The sequence below is a fragment of the Myotis nattereri genome (assembly GCF_964212035.1).
Source record: "Myotis nattereri genome assembly, chromosome: 6".
NCBI classification, from domain to species: domain Eukaryota; kingdom Metazoa; phylum Chordata; class Mammalia; order Chiroptera; family Vespertilionidae; genus Myotis; species Myotis nattereri.
Window position 1 is genome coordinate 1,559,038 of NC_138081.1, and position 16,184 is coordinate 1,575,221.

Here is a 16,184-nt window from a genome sequence, read left to right on the forward strand (position 1 = left end):
AAACTCTAATTGCGTATTTTAAAAGTTATACAACAATTAGACAGTTTTCTTACAATATGTACTGGAACCATCAGGATATTAACTTTTTCACCAAAAAGACTCCCGAGAAATTCGGCCTCAATTGTAAACATAAGCAGTATAGTCCTCACTTACAGTCTTCCTACACTAATTTTGAGCTGTATAAACTTGAATTTGTAGTATTTTAAAGCAAATTCAAGTGAAAACGCTCTGTAAAGTGGCCGGAGTTGTAAATATTATCAGTTTTCCGGTCATTTCCCTGCTTTCCACGGGTAATGTCAGTGATTGAAAACGGCAGGGTATGTAGTAAGAACCTACTTACTTTTATTTCAAGTGCTTATTACAAGTTTTAATTCATTTCTGGAAACTCTAAATGCGTATTTTAAGACTTATACCGCAATTAGACAGTTTTCTTACAAGTATGTACTGGAACCGTCAGGATATTAACTGATACACCAAAAAGACGCTCAAGAAATTCCGCCTCAATTGTAAACTTAAGCAGTATAGTCCTCACTTACAGTCTTTCTACACTAATTTTGACCTGTATAAACATGCATTCCTAATATTTTAAAGCAAATTCAAGTGAAAACGCTCTGTAAAGTGTCCGGGGTTGTAAATATTATCAGTTTTCTGGTCATTTCCCTGCTTTCCACGGGTAATGTCAGTGATTGAAAACGGCAGGGTATGTAGTAAGAACCTACTTACTTTTATTTCAAGTGCTTATTACAAGTTTGAAATCATTTCTGGAAACTCTAAATGCATATTTTAAGAGTTATACCACAATTAGACAGTTTTCTTACAAGTATGTACTGGAATCGTCAGGATATTAACTGATTCACCAAAAAGACGTTCGAGAAATTCGACCTCAATTGTAAACATAAGCAGTATAGTCCTCACTTACAGTCTTTCTACACTAATTTTCAGCTGCATAAACGGGAATTCCTAGTATTTGAAAGCAAATTCAAGTGAAAACACTCCCTAAAGTACCGGGAGTTGTATATATTTTCAGTTAATTGTTCATTTCCCTGCTTTCCACGGGTAATGTCAGTGATTGAAAACGGCAGGAAATGTAGTAAGAACCTACTTACTTTTATTTCAAGTGTTTATTACAAGATTTTAATCATTCCTGGAAACTCTAAATGCGTATTTTAAGACTTATACCGCAATTAGACAGTTTTCTTACAAGTATGTACTGGAACGGTCAGGATATTATCAGATTCACCAAAAAGACGCTCGAGAAATTCGGCCTCAATTGTAAACATAAGCAGTATAGTCCTCACTTACAGTCTTTCTACACTAATTTTGAGATGTATAAACATGAATTCCTAATATTTGAAAGTAAATTCAAGTGAAAACACTCCCTAAAGTGCCGGGAGTTGTAAATATTTTCAGTTTATTAGTCATTTCCCTGCTTTCCACGGGTAATGTCAGTGATTGAAAAAGGCAGGAAATGTAGTAATAATCTACTTACTTTAATTTCAAGTGTTTATTACAAGATTTTAATGATTCCTGGAAACTCTAAATGCGTATTTTAAGAGTTATACCACAATTAGACAGTTTTCTTACAAGTATGTACTGGAACCGTCAGGATATTAACTGATTCACCAAAAGGACGCTAGAGAAATTCGGCCTTAATTGTAAACATAAGGAGTATAGTCCTCACTTACAGTCTTTCTACACTAATTTTTAACTGTATAAACATGGATTCCTAATATTTCAAAGCAAATTCAAGTGAAAACGCTCGGTAAAGAGGCCAGAGTTTTAAATATTATCAGTTTTCTGGTCATTTCCCTGCTCCACGGGTAATGTCAGTGATTGAAAACGGCCGGGTATGTAGTAAAAACCTACTTACTTTTATTTCAAGTGCTTATTACAAGTTTTAAATCATTTCTGGAAACTCTAATTGCGTATTTTAAAAGTTATACAACAATTAGACAGTTTTCTTACAATATGTACTGGAACCATCAGGATATTAACTTTTTCACCAAAAAGACTCTCGAGAAATTCGGCCTCAATTGTAAACATAAGCAGTATAGTCCTCACTTACAGTCTTCCTACACTAATTTTGAGCTGTATAAACTTGAATTTGTAGTATTTTAAAGCAAATTCAAGTGAAAACGCTCTGTAAAGTGGCCGGAGTTGTAAATATTATCAGTTTTCCGGTCATTTCCCTGCTTTCTACGGGTAATGTCAGTGATTGAAAACGGCAGGGTATGTAGTAAGAACCTACTTACTTTTATTTCAAGTCCTTATTACAAGTTTTAATTCATTTCTGGAAACTCTAAATGCGTATTTTAAGACTTATACCGCAATTAGACAGTTTTCCTACAAGTATGTACTGGAACCGTCAGGATATTAACTGATACACCAAAAAGACGCTCAAGAAATTCGGCCTCAATTGTAAACTTAAGCAGTATAGTCCTCACTTACAGTCTTTCTACACTAATTTTGACCTGTATAAACATGGATTCCTAATATTTTAAAGCAAATTCAAGTGAAAACGCTCTGTAAAGTGTCCGGGGTTGTAAATATTATCAGTTTTCTGGTCATTTCCCTGCTTTCCACGGGTAATGTCAGTGATTGAAAACGGCAGGGTATGTAGTAAGAACCTACTTACTTATATTTCAAGTGCTTATTACAAGTTTGAAATCATTTCTGGAAACTCTAAATGCATATTTTAAGAGTTATACCACAATTAGACAGTTTTCTTACTAGTATGTACTGGAATCGTCAGGATATTAACTGATTCACCAAAAAGACGTTCGAGAAATTCGGCCTCAATTGTAAACATAAGCAGTATAGTCCTCACTTACAGTCTTTCTACACTAATTTTGAGCTGTATAAACCTGATTCCTAATATTTGAAAGCAAATTCAAGTGAAAACGCTCTCTAAAGTGGCCGGAGTTGTAAATATTATCAAATTTCTGGTCATTTCCCTGCTTTCCACGGGTAAAGTCAGTGATTGAAAACGGCAGGGTATGTAGTAAGAACCTACCTACTTTTATTCAGGGCTTATTACAAGTTTAAATCATTTCTGGAAACTCTAAATGCGTATATTAAGAGTTATACTACAATTAGACATTTTCTTACAAGTATGTACTGGAACCATCAGGTTATTGACTGACTCACCAAAAAGACGCTCGAGAAATTCGGCCTCAATTGTAAACATAAGCAGTATAGTCCTCACTTACAGTCTTTCTACACTAATTTTGAGCTGTATAAACATGGATTCCTAACATTTGAAAGCAAATTCAAGTGAAAACACTTCCTAAAGTGCCCGGAGTTGTAAATATTTTCAGTTTTCTGGTCATTTCCCTGCTTTCTAAGGGTAATGTCAGTGATTGAAAACGGCAGGAAATGCAGTAATAATCTACTTACTTTAATTTCAAGTGTTTATTACAAGATTTTAATCATTCCTGGAAACTCTAAATGCGTATTTTAAGAGTTATACCACAATTAGACAGTTTTCTTACGAGTATGTACTGGAACCGTCAGGATATTAACTGATTCACCAAAAGGACGCTAGAGAAATTTGGCCTTAATTGTAAACATAAGGAGTATAGTCCTCACTTACAGTCTTTCTACACTAATTTTGACCTGTATAAACATGGATTCCTAATATTTTAAAGCAAATTCAAGTGAAAACGCTCGGTAAAGAGGCCAGAGTTGTAAATATTATCAGTTTTCTGGTCATTTCTCTGCTCCACGGGTAATGTCAGTGATTGAAAACGGCAGGGTATGTAGTAAGAACCTACCTACTTTTATTTCAAGGGCTTATTACAAGTTTAAATCATTTCTGGAAACTCTAAATGCGTATTTTAAGAGTTATACCACAATTAGACAGTTTTCTTACAAGTATGTACTGGAACCGTCAGGATATTAACTGATTCACCAAAAGGACGCTAGAGAAATTCGGCCTTAATTGAAAACATAAGGAGTATAGTCCTCACTTACAGTCTTTCTACACTAATTTTTAACTGTATAAACATGGATTCCTAATATTTCACAGCAAATTCAAGTGAAAACGCTCGGTAAAGAGGCCAGAGTTGTAAATATTATCAGTTTTCTGGTCATTTCCCTGCTCCACGGGTAATGTCAGTGATTGAAAACGGCAGGGTATGTAGTAAGAACCTACTTACTTTTATTTCAAGTGCTTATTACAAGTTTGAAATCATTTCCGGAAACTCTAAATGCGTATTTTAAGAGTTATACCACAATTACAGAGTTTTCTTACAAGTATGTACTGGAAACGTCAGGATATTAACAGATTCACCAAAAAGACGCTCAAGAAATTCCGCCTCAATTGTAAACTTAAGCAGTATAGTCCTCACTTACAGTCTTTCTACACTAATTTTGACCTGTATAAACATGCATTCCTAATATTTTAAAGCAAATTCAAGTGAAAACGCTCTGTAAAGTGTCCGGGGTTGTAAATATTATCAGTTTTCTGGTCATTTCCCTGCTTTCCACGGGTAATGTCAGTGATTGAAAACGGCAGGGTATGTAGTAAGAACCTACTTACTTTTATTTCAAGTGCTTATTACAAGTTTGAAATCATTTCTGGAAACTCTAAATGCATATTTTAAGAGTTATACCACAATTAGACAGTTTTCTTACAAGTATGTACTGGAATCGTCAGGATATTAACTGATTCACCAAAAAGACGTTCGAGAAATTCGACCTCAATTGTAAACATAAGCAGTATAGTCCTCACTTACAGTCTTTCTACACTAATTTTCAGCTGCATAAACGGGAATTCCTAGTATTTGAAAGCAAATTCAAGTGAAAACACTCCCTAAAGTACCGGGAGTTGTATATATTTTCAGTTAATTGTTCATTTCCCTGCTTTCCACGGGTAATGTCAGTGATTGAAAACGGCAGGAAATGTAGTAAGAACCTACTTACTTTTATTTCAAGTGTTTATTACAAGATTTTAATCATTCCTGGAAACTCTAAATGCGTATTTTAAGACTTATACCGCAATTAGACAGTTTTCTTACAAGTATGTACTGGAACGGTCAGGATATTATCAGATTCACCAAAAAGACGCTCGAGAAATTCGGCCTCAATTGTAAACATAAGCAGTATAGTCCTCACTTACAGTCTTTCTACACTAATTTTGAGATGTATAAACATGAATTCCTAATATTTGAAAGTAAATTCAAGTGAAAACACTCCCTAAAGTGCCGGGAGTTGTAAATATTTTCAGTTTATTAGTCATTTCCCTGCTTTCCACGGGTAATGTCAGTGATTGAAAAAGGCAGGAAATGTAGTAATAATCTACTTACTTTAATTTCAAGTGTTTATTACAAGATTTTAATGATTCCTGGAAACTCTAAATGCGTATTTTAAGAGTTATACCACAATTAGACAGTTTTCTTACAAGTATGTACTGGAACCGTCAGGATATTAACTGATTCACCAAAAGGACGCTAGAGAAATTCGGCCTTAATTGTAAACATAAGGAGTATAGTCCTCACTTACAGTCTTTCTACACTAATTTTTAACTGTATAAACATGGATTCCTAATATTTCAAAGCAAATTCAAGTGAAAACGCTCGGAAAAGAGGCCAGAGTTTTAAATATTATCAGTTTTCTGGTCATTTCCCTGCTCCACGGGTAATGTCAGTGATTGAAAACGGCCGGGTATGTAGTAAAAACCTACTTACTTTTATTTCAAGTGCTTATTACAAGTTTTAAATCATTTCTGGAAACTCTAATTGCGTATTTTAAAAGTTATACAACAATTAGACAGTTTTCTTACAATATGTACTGGAACCATCAGGATATTAACTTTTTCACCAAAAAGACTCTCGAGAAATTCGGCCTCAATTGTAAACATAAGCAGTATAGTCCTCACTTACAGTCTTCCTACACTAATTTTGAGCTGTATAAACTTGAATTTGTAGTATTTTAAAGCAAATTCAAGTGAAAACGCTCTGTAAAGTGGCCGGAGTTGTAAATATTATCAGTTTTCCGGTCATTTCCCTGCTTTCCACGGGTAATGTCAGTGATTGAAAACGGCAGGGTATGTAGTAAGAACCTACTTACTTTTATTTCAAGTGCTTATTACAAGTTTTAATTCATTTCTGGAAACTCTAAATGCGTATTTTAAGACTTATACCGCAATTAGACAGTTTTCTTACAAGTATGTACTGGAACCGTCAGGATATTAACTGATACACCAAAAAGACGCTCAAGAAATTCCGCCTCAATTGTAAACATAAGCAGTATAGTCCTCACTTACAGTCTTTCTACACTAATTTTGAGCTGTATAAACCTGATTCCTAATATTTGAAAGCAAATTCAAGTGAAAACGCTCTCTAAAGTGGCCGGAGTTGTAAATATTATCAAATTTCTGGTCATTTCCCTGCTTTCCACGGGTAAAGTCAGTGATTGAAAACGGCAGGGTATGTAGTAAGAACCTACCTACTTTTATTCAGGGCTTATTACAAGTTTAAATCATTTCTGGAAACTCTAAATGCGTATATTAAGAGTTATACTACAATTAGACATTTTCTTACAAGTATGTACTGGAACCATCAGGTTATTGACTGACTCACCAAAAAGACGCTCGAGAAATTCGGCCTCAATTGTAAACATAAGCAGTATAGTCCTCACTTACAGTCTTTCTACACTAATTTTGAGCTGTATAAACATGGATTCCTAACATTTGAAAGCAAATTCAAGTGAAAACACTTCCTAAAGTGCCCGGAGTTGTAAATATTTTCAGTTTTCTGGTCATTTCCCTGCTTTCTAAGGGTAATGTCAGTGATTGAAAACGGCAGGAAATGCAGTAATAATCTACTTACTTTAATTTCAAGTGTTTATTACAAGATTTTAATCATTCCTGGAAACTCTAAATGCGTATTTTAAGAGTTATACCACAATTAGACAGTTTTCTTACGAGTATGTACTGGAACCGTCAGGATATTAACTGATTCACCAAAAGGACGCTAGAGAAATTTGGCCTTAATTGTAAACATAAGGAGTATAGTCCTCACTTACAGTCTTTCTACACTAATTTTGACCTGTATAAACATGGATTCCTAATATTTTAAAGCAAATTCAAGTGAAAACGCTCGGTAAAGAGGCCAGAGTTGTAAATATTATCAGTTTTCTGGTCATTTCTCTGCTCCACGGGTAATGTCAGTGATTGAAAACGGCAGGGTATGTAGTAAGAACCTACCTACTTTTATTTCAAGGGCTTATTACAAGTTTAAATCATTTCTGGAAACTCTAAATGCGTATTTTAAGAGTTATACCACAATTAGACAGTTTTCTTACAAGTATGTACTGGAACCGTCAGGATATTAACTGATTCACCAAAAGGACGCTAGAGAAATTCGGCCTTAATTGAAAACATAAGGAGTATAGTCCTCACTTACAGTCTTTCTACACTAATTTTTAACTGTATAAACATGGATTCCTAATATTTCACAGCAAATTCAAGTGAAAACGCTCGGTAAAGAGGCCAGAGTTGTAAATATTATCAGTTTTCTGGTCATTTCCCTGCTCCACGGGTAATGTCAGTGATTGAAAACGGCAGGGTATGTAGTAAGAACCTACTTACTTTTATTTCAAGTGCTTATTACAAGTTTGAAATCATTTCCGGAAACTCTAAATGCGTATTTTAAGAGTTATACCACAATTACAGAGTTTTCTTACAAGTATGTACTGGAAACGTCAGGATATTAACAGATTCACCAAAAAGACGCTCGAGAAATTCGGCCTCAATTGTAAACATAAGCAGTATAGTCCTCACTTACAGTCTTTCTACACTAATTTTGACCTGTATAAACATGGATTCCTAATATTTTAAAGCAAATTCAAGGGAAAACGCTCTGTAAAGTGGCCGGAGTTGTAAATATTATCAGTTTTCTGGTCATTTCCCTGCTTTCCACGGGTAATGTCAATGATTGAAAACGGCAGGGTATGTAGTAAGAACCTACTTACTTTTATTTCAAGTGCTTATTACAAGTTTGAAATCATTTCTGGAAACCCTAAATGCGTATTTTAAGACTTATACCGCAATTAGACAGTTTTCTTACAAGTATGTACTGGAACCGTCAGGATATTAACTGATTCACCAAAAAGACGCTCAAGAAATTCGGCCTCAATTGTAAACATAAGCAGTATAGTCCTCACTTACAGTCTTTCTACACTAATTTTGACCTGTATAAACATGAATTCCTAGTATTTGAAGCAAATTCAAGTAAAAACACTCCCTAAAGTGCCCGGAGTTGTAAATATTTTCAGTTTTCTGGTCATTTCCCTGCTTTCCACGGGTAATGTCAGTGATTGAAAACGGCAGGGTATGTAGTAAGAACCTACTTACTTTTATTTCAAGCGCTTATTACAAGTTTGAAATCATTTCTGGAAACTCTAAATGCATATTTTAAGAGTTATACCACAATTACAGCGTTTCTTACAAGTATATACTGGAACCATCAGGATATTAACTGATTCACCAAAAAGACGCTTGAGAAATTCGGCCTCAATTGTAAACATAAGCAGTTTAGTCCTCACTTACAGTCTTTCTACACTAATTTTGAGCTGTATAAACAGGAATTCCTAGTATTTGAAAGCAAATTCAAGTGACAACACTCCCTAAAGTGCCAGGAGTTGTAAGTATTATCAGTTTTCAGGTCATTTCCCAGCTTTCCACGGGTAATGTCAGTGATTGAACACGGGAGGGTATGTATTAAGAACCTACTTACTTTTATTTCAAGTGCTTATTACAAGTTTGAAATCATTTCTGGAAACTCTAAATGCGTATTTTAAGACTTATACCGCAATTAGACAGTTTTCTTACAAGTATTACTGGAACCGTCAGGATATTAACAGATTCACCAAAAAGACGCTTGAGAAATTCGGCCTCAATTTTAAACATAAGCAGTATACTTCTCACTTACAGTCTTTCTACACTAATTTTGAGCTGTATGAACTTGAATGCGTAATATTTTAAAGGAAATTCAAGTGAAAACGCTCTCTAAAGTGGCAGGAGTTGTAAATATTATCAAATTTCTGGTCATTTCCCTGCTTTCCACGGGTAAAGTCAGTGATTGAAAACGGCAGGGAATGTAGTAAGAACCTACCTACTTTTATTCAGGGCTTATTACAAGTTTAAATCATTTCTGGAAACTCTAAATGCGTATTTTAAGAGTTATACTACAATTAGACATTTTCTTACAAGTATGTACTGGAACCGTCAGGTTATTGACTGATTCACCAAAAAGACGCTCGAGAAATTCGGCCTCAATTGTAAACATAAGCAGTATAGTCCTCACTTACAGTCTTTCTACACTAATTTTGAGCTGTATAAACATGGATTCCTAACATTTGAAAGCAAATTCAAGTGAAAACACTTCCTAAAGTGCCCGGAGTTGTAAATATTTTCAGTTTTCTGGTCATTTCCCTGCTTTCTAAGGGTAATGTCAGTGATTGAAAACAGCAGGAAATGCAGTAATAATCTACTTACTTTAATTTCAAGTGTTTATTACAAGATTTTAATCATTCCTGAAAACTCTAAATGCGTATTTTAAGAGTTATACCACAATTAGACAGTTTTCTTACGAGTATGTACTGGAACCGTCAGGATATTAACTGATTCAACAAAAGGACGCTAGAGAAATTTGGCCTTAATTGTAAACATAAGGAGTATAGTCCTCTCTTACAGTCTTTCTACACTAATTTTGACCTGTATAAACATGGATTCCTAATATTCATGTGAAATTCAAGTGAAACCACTCCCTAAAGTGCCGGGATTTGTAAATATTTTCAGTTTATTGGTCATTTACCTGCTTTCCACGGGTAATGTCAGTGATTGAAAACAGCAGGAAATGTAGTAATAATCTACTTACTTTAATTTCAAGTGCTTATTACAAGTTTGAAATCATTTCTGGAAACTCTAAATGCCTATTTTAAGAGTTATACCACAATTAGACAGTTTTCTTACTAGTATGTACTGGAACCATCAGTATATTAACTTTTTCACCAAAAAGACGCTGGAGAAATTCGGCCTCAATTGTAAACATAAGCAGTATAGTCCTCACTTACAGTCTTTCTACACTAATTTTGACCTGTATAAACATGGATTCCTAATATTTTAAAGCAAATTCAAGTGAAAACGCTCTGTAAAGTGTCCAGGGTTGTAAATATTATCAGTTTTCTGGTCATTTCCCTGCTTTCCACGGGTAATGTCAGTGATTGAAAACGGCAGGGTATGTAGTAAGAACCTACTTACTTTTATTTCAAGTGCTTATTACAAGTTTGAAATCATTTCTGGAAACTCTAAATGCATATTTTAAGAGTTATACCACAATTAGACAGTTTTCTTACAAGTATGTACTGGAATCGTCAGGATATTAACTGATTCACCAAAAAGACATTCGAGAAATTCGGCCTCAATTGTAAACATAAGCAGTATAGTCCTCACTTACAGTCTTTCTACACTAATTTTGAGCTGTATAAACATGAATTCCTAACATTTGAAAGCAAATTCAAGTGAAAACGCTCGCTAAAGTGGCCGGAGTTGTAAATGTTATCAGTTTTCTGGTCATTTCCCTGCTTTCCACGGGTAATGTCAGTGATTGAAAACGGCAGGGTATGTAGTAAGAACCTACTTACTTTTATTTCAAGCGCTTATTACAAGTTTGAAATCATTTCTGGAAACTCTAAATGCATATTTTAAGAGTTATACCACAATTACAGCGTTTCTTACAAGTATATACTGGAACCATCAGGATATTAACTCATTCACCAAAAAGACACTTGAGAAATTCGGCCTCAATTGTAAACATAAGCAGTTTAGTCCTCACTTACAGTCTTTCTACACTAATTTTGAGCTGTAGAAACATGAATTCCTAGTATTTGAAAGCAAATTCAAGTGACAACACTCCCTAAAGTGCCAGGAGTTGTAAGTATTATCAGTTTTCAGGTCATTTCCCAGCTTTCCACGGGTAATGTCAGTGATTGAACACGGGAGGGTATGTATTAAGAACCTACTTACTTTTATTTCAAGTGCTTATTACAAGTTTGAAATCATTTCTGGAAACTCTAAATGCGTATTTTAAGACTTATACCGCAATTAGACAGTTTTCTTACAAGTATTACTGGAACCGTCAGGATATTAACAGATTCACCAAAAAGACGCTTGAGAAATTCGGCCTCAATTTTAAACATAAGCAGTATACTTCTCACTTACAGTCTTTCTACACTAATTTTGAGCTGTATGAACTTGAATGCGTAATATTTTAAAGGAAATTCAAGTGAAAACGCTCTGTAAAGTTGCCGGAGTTGTAAATATTATCAGTTTTCTGGTCATTTCCCTGCTTTCCACGGGTAATGTCAGTGATTGAACACGGGAGGGTATGTAGTAAGAACCTAGTTACTTTTATTTCAAGTGCTTATTACAAGTTTTAATTCATTTCTGGAAACTCTAAATGCGTATTTTAAAAGTTATACAACAATTAGACAGTTTTCTTACAATATGTACTGGAACCATCAGGATATTAACTTTTTCACCAAAAAGACGCTCGAGAAATTCGGCCTCAATTGTAAACATAAGAAGTATAGTCCTCCCTTACAGTCTTTATACACTAATTTTGAGCTGTATAAACCTGATTCCTAATTTTTGAAAGCAAATTCAAGTGAAAACGCTCTCTAAAGTGGCCGGAGTTGTAAATGTTATCAAATTTCTGGTCATTTCCCTGCTTTCCACGGGTAAAGTCAGTGATTGAAAACGGCAGGGAATGTAGTAAGAACCTACCTACTTTTATTCAGGGCTTATTACAAGTTTAAATCATTTCTGGAAACTCTAAATGCGTATTTTAAGAGTTATACTACAATTAGACATTTTCTTACAAGTATGTACTGGAACCGTCAGGTTATTGACTGATTCACCAAAAAGACGCTCGAGAAATTCGGCCTCAATTGTAAACATAAGCAGTATAGTCCTCACTTACAGTCTTTCTACACTAATTTTGAGCTGTATAAACATGGATTCCTAACATTTGAAAGCAAATTCAAGTGAAAACACTTCCTAAAGTGCCCGGAGTTGTAAATATTTTCAGTTTTCTGGTCATTTCCCTGCTTTCTAAGGGTAATGTCAGTGATTGAAAACAGCAGGAAATGCAGTAATAATCTACTTACTTTAATTTCATGTGTTTATTACAAGATTTTAATCATTCCTGGAAACTCTAAATGCGTATTTTAAGAGTTATACCACAATTAGACAGTTTTCTTACGAGTATGTACTGGAACCGTCAGGATATTAACTGATTCAACAAAAGGACGCTAGAGAAATTTGGCCTTAATTGTAAACATAAGGAGTATAGTCCTCACTTACAGTCTTTCTACACTAATTTTTAACTGTATCAACATGGATTCCTAATATTTCACAGCAAATTCAAGTGAAAACGCTCGGTAAAGAGGCCAGAGTTGTAAATATTTTCAGTTTTCTGGTCATTTCCCTGCTCCACGGGTAATGTCAGTGATTGAAAACGGCAGGGTATGTAGTAAGAACCTACTTACTTTTATTTCAAGTGCTTATTACAAGTTTGAAATCATTTCCGGAAACTCTAAATGCGTATTTTAAGAGTTATACCACAATTAGAGAGTTTTCTTACAAGTATGTACTGGAACCGTCAGGATATTGACAGATTCACCAAAAAGACGCTCGAGAAATTCGGCCTCAATTGTAAACATAAGCAGTACAGTCCTCACTTACAGTCTTTCTACACTAATTTTGACCTGTATAAACATGGATTCCTAATATTTTAAAGCAAATTCAAGTGAAAACGCTCTATAAAGTGGCCGGAGTTGTAAATATTATCAGTTTTCTGGTCATTTCCCTGCTTTCCACGGGTAATGTCAGTGATTGAAAACGGCAGGGTATGTAGTAAGAACCTACTTACTTTTATTTCAAGTGCTTATTACAAGTTTGAAATCATTTCTGTAAACCCTAAATGCGTATTTTAAGACTTATACCGCAATTAGACAGTTTTCTTACAAGTATGTACTGGAACCGTCAGGATATTAACTGATTCACCAAAAAGACGCTCAAGAAATTCGGCCTCAATTGTAAACATAAGCAGTATAGTCCTCACTTACAGTCTTTCTACACTAATTTTGAGCTGTATAAACATGGATTCCTAATATTTGAAAGAAATTCAAGTGAAAACACTCCCTAAAGTGCCCGGAGTTGTAAATATTTTCAGTTTTCTGGTCATTTCCCTGCTTTCTAAGAGATATGTCAGTGATTGAAAACGGCAGGGTATGTAGTAAGGACCTACTTACTTTTATTTCAAGTGCTTATTACAAGTTTAAATCATTTCTGGAAACTCTAAATGCGTATTTTAAGAGTTATACCACAATTAGACAGTTTTCTTACAGGTATGTACTGGAACCGTCAGGATATTAACTTTTTCACCAAAAAGACGCTCGAGAAATTCGGCCTCAATTGTAAACATAAGCAGTATAGTCCTCACTTAGAGTCTTTCTACACTAATTTTGAGATGTATAAACATGAATTCCTAATATTCATGTGAAATTCAAGTGAAACCACTCCCTAAAGTGCCGGGATTTGTAAATATTATCAGTTGTCTGGTCATTTCCCTGCTTTCCACGGGTAATGTCAGTGATTGAAAACGGCAGGAAATGCAGTAATAATCTACTTACTTTAATTTCAAGTGTTTATTACAAGATTTTAATCATTCCTGGAAACTCTAAATGCGTATTTTAAGAGTTATACCACAATTAGACAGTTTTCTTACGAGTATGTACTGGAACCGTCAGGATATTAACTGATTCACCAAAGGACGCTAGAGAAATTTGGCCTTAATTGTAAACATAAGGAGTATAGTCCTCACTTACAGTCTTTCTACACTAATTTTGACCTGTATAAACATGGATTCCTAATATTTTAAAGCAAATTCAAGTGAAAACGCTCGGTAAAGAGGCCAGAGTTGTAAATATTATCAATTTTCTGGTCATTTCTCTGCTCCACGGGTAATGTCAGTGATTGAAAACGGCAGGGTATGTAGTAAGAACCTACCTACTTTTACTTCAAGGGCTTATTACAAGTTTAAATCATTTCTGGAAACTCTAAATGCGTATTTTAAGAGTTATACCACAATTAGACAGTTTTCTTACAAGTATGTACTGGAACCGTCAGGATATTAACTGATTCAACAAAAGGACGCTAGAGAAATTCGGCCTTAATTGAAAACATAAGGAGTATAGTCCTCACTTACAGTCTTTCTACACTAATTTTTAACTGTATAAACATGGATTCCTAATATTTCACAGCAAATTCAAGTGAAAACGCTCGGTAAAGAGGCCAGAGTTGTAAATATTATCAGTTTTCTGGTCATTTCCCTGCTCCACGGGTAATGTCAGTGATTGAAAACGGCAGGGTATGTAGTAAGAACCTACTTATTTTTATTTCAAGTGCTTATTACAAGTTTGAAATCATTTCCGGAAACTCTAAATGCGTATTTTAAGAGTTATACCACAATTACAGAGTTTTCTTACAAGTATGTACTGGAACAGTCAGGATATTAACAGATTCACCAAAAAGACGCTCGAGAAATTCGGCCTCAATTGTAAACATAAGCAGTATAGTCCTCACTTACAGTCTTTCTACACTAATTTTGAGCTGTAGAAACATGAATTCCTAGTATTTGAAAGCAAATTCAAGTAAAAACACTCCCTAAAGTGCCCGGAGTTGTAAATATTTTCAGTTTTCTGGTCATTTCCCTGCTTTCCACGGGTAATGTCAGTGATTGAAAACGGCAGGGTATGTAGTAAGAACCTACTTACTTTTATTTCAAGTGCTTATTACAAGTTTGAAATCATTTCTGGAAACTCTAAATGCGTATTTTAAGACTTATACCGCAATTAGACAGTTTTCTTACAAGTATTACTGGAACCGTCAGGATATTAACAGATTCACCAAAAAGACGCTTGAGAAATTCGGCCTCAATTTTAAACATAAGCAGTATAGTTCTCACTTACAGTCTTTCTACACTAATTTTGAGCTGTATGAACTTGAATGCGTAATATTTTAAAGGAAATTCAAGTGAAAACGCTCTCTAAAGTGGCCGGAGTTGTAAATATTATCAAATTTCTGGTCATTTCCCTGCTTTCCACGGGTAAAGTCAGTGATTGAAAACGGCAGGGAATGTAGTAAGAACCTACCTACTTTTATTCAGGGCTTATTACAAGTTTAAATCATTTCTGGAAACTCTAAATGCGTATTTTAAGAGTTATACTACAATTAGACATTTTCTTACAAGTATGTACTGGAACCGTCAGGTTATTGACTGATTCACCAAAAAGACGCTCGAGAAATTCGGCCTCAATTGTAAACATAAGCAGTATAGTCCTCACTTACAGTCTTTCTACACTAATTTTGAGCTGTATAAACATGGATTCCTAACATTTGAAAGCAAATTCAAGTGAAAACACTTCCTAAAGTGCCCGGAGTTGTAAATATTTTCAGTTTTCTGGTCATTTCCCTGCTTTCTAAGGGTAATGTCAGTGATTGAAAACAGCAGGAAATGCAGTAATAATCTACTTACTTTAATTTCATGTGTTTATTACAAGATTTTAATCATTCCTGGAAACTCTAAATGCGTATTTTAAGAGTTATACCACAATTAGACAGTTTTCTTACGAGTATGTACTGGAACCGTCAGGATATTAACTGATTCAACAAAAGGACGCTAGAGAAATTTGGCCTTAATTGTAAACATAAGGAGTATAGTCCTCACTTACAGTCTTTCTACACTAATTTTTAACTGTATCAACATGGATTCCTAATATTTCACAGCAAATTCAAGTGAAAACGCTCGGTAAAGAGGCCAGAGTTGTAAATATTTTCAGTTTTCTGGTCATTTCCCTGCTCCACGGGTAATGTCAGTGATTGAAAACGGCAGGGTATGTAGTAAGAACCTACTTACTTTTATTTCAAGTGCTTATTACAAGTTTGAAATCATTTCCGGAAACTCTAAATGCGTATTTTAAGAGTTATACCACAATTAGAGAGTTTTCTTACAAGTATGTACTGGAATCGTCAGGATATTGACAGATTCACCAAAAAGACGCTCGAGAAATTCGGCCTCAATTGTAAACATAAGCAGTACAGTCCTCACTTACAGTCT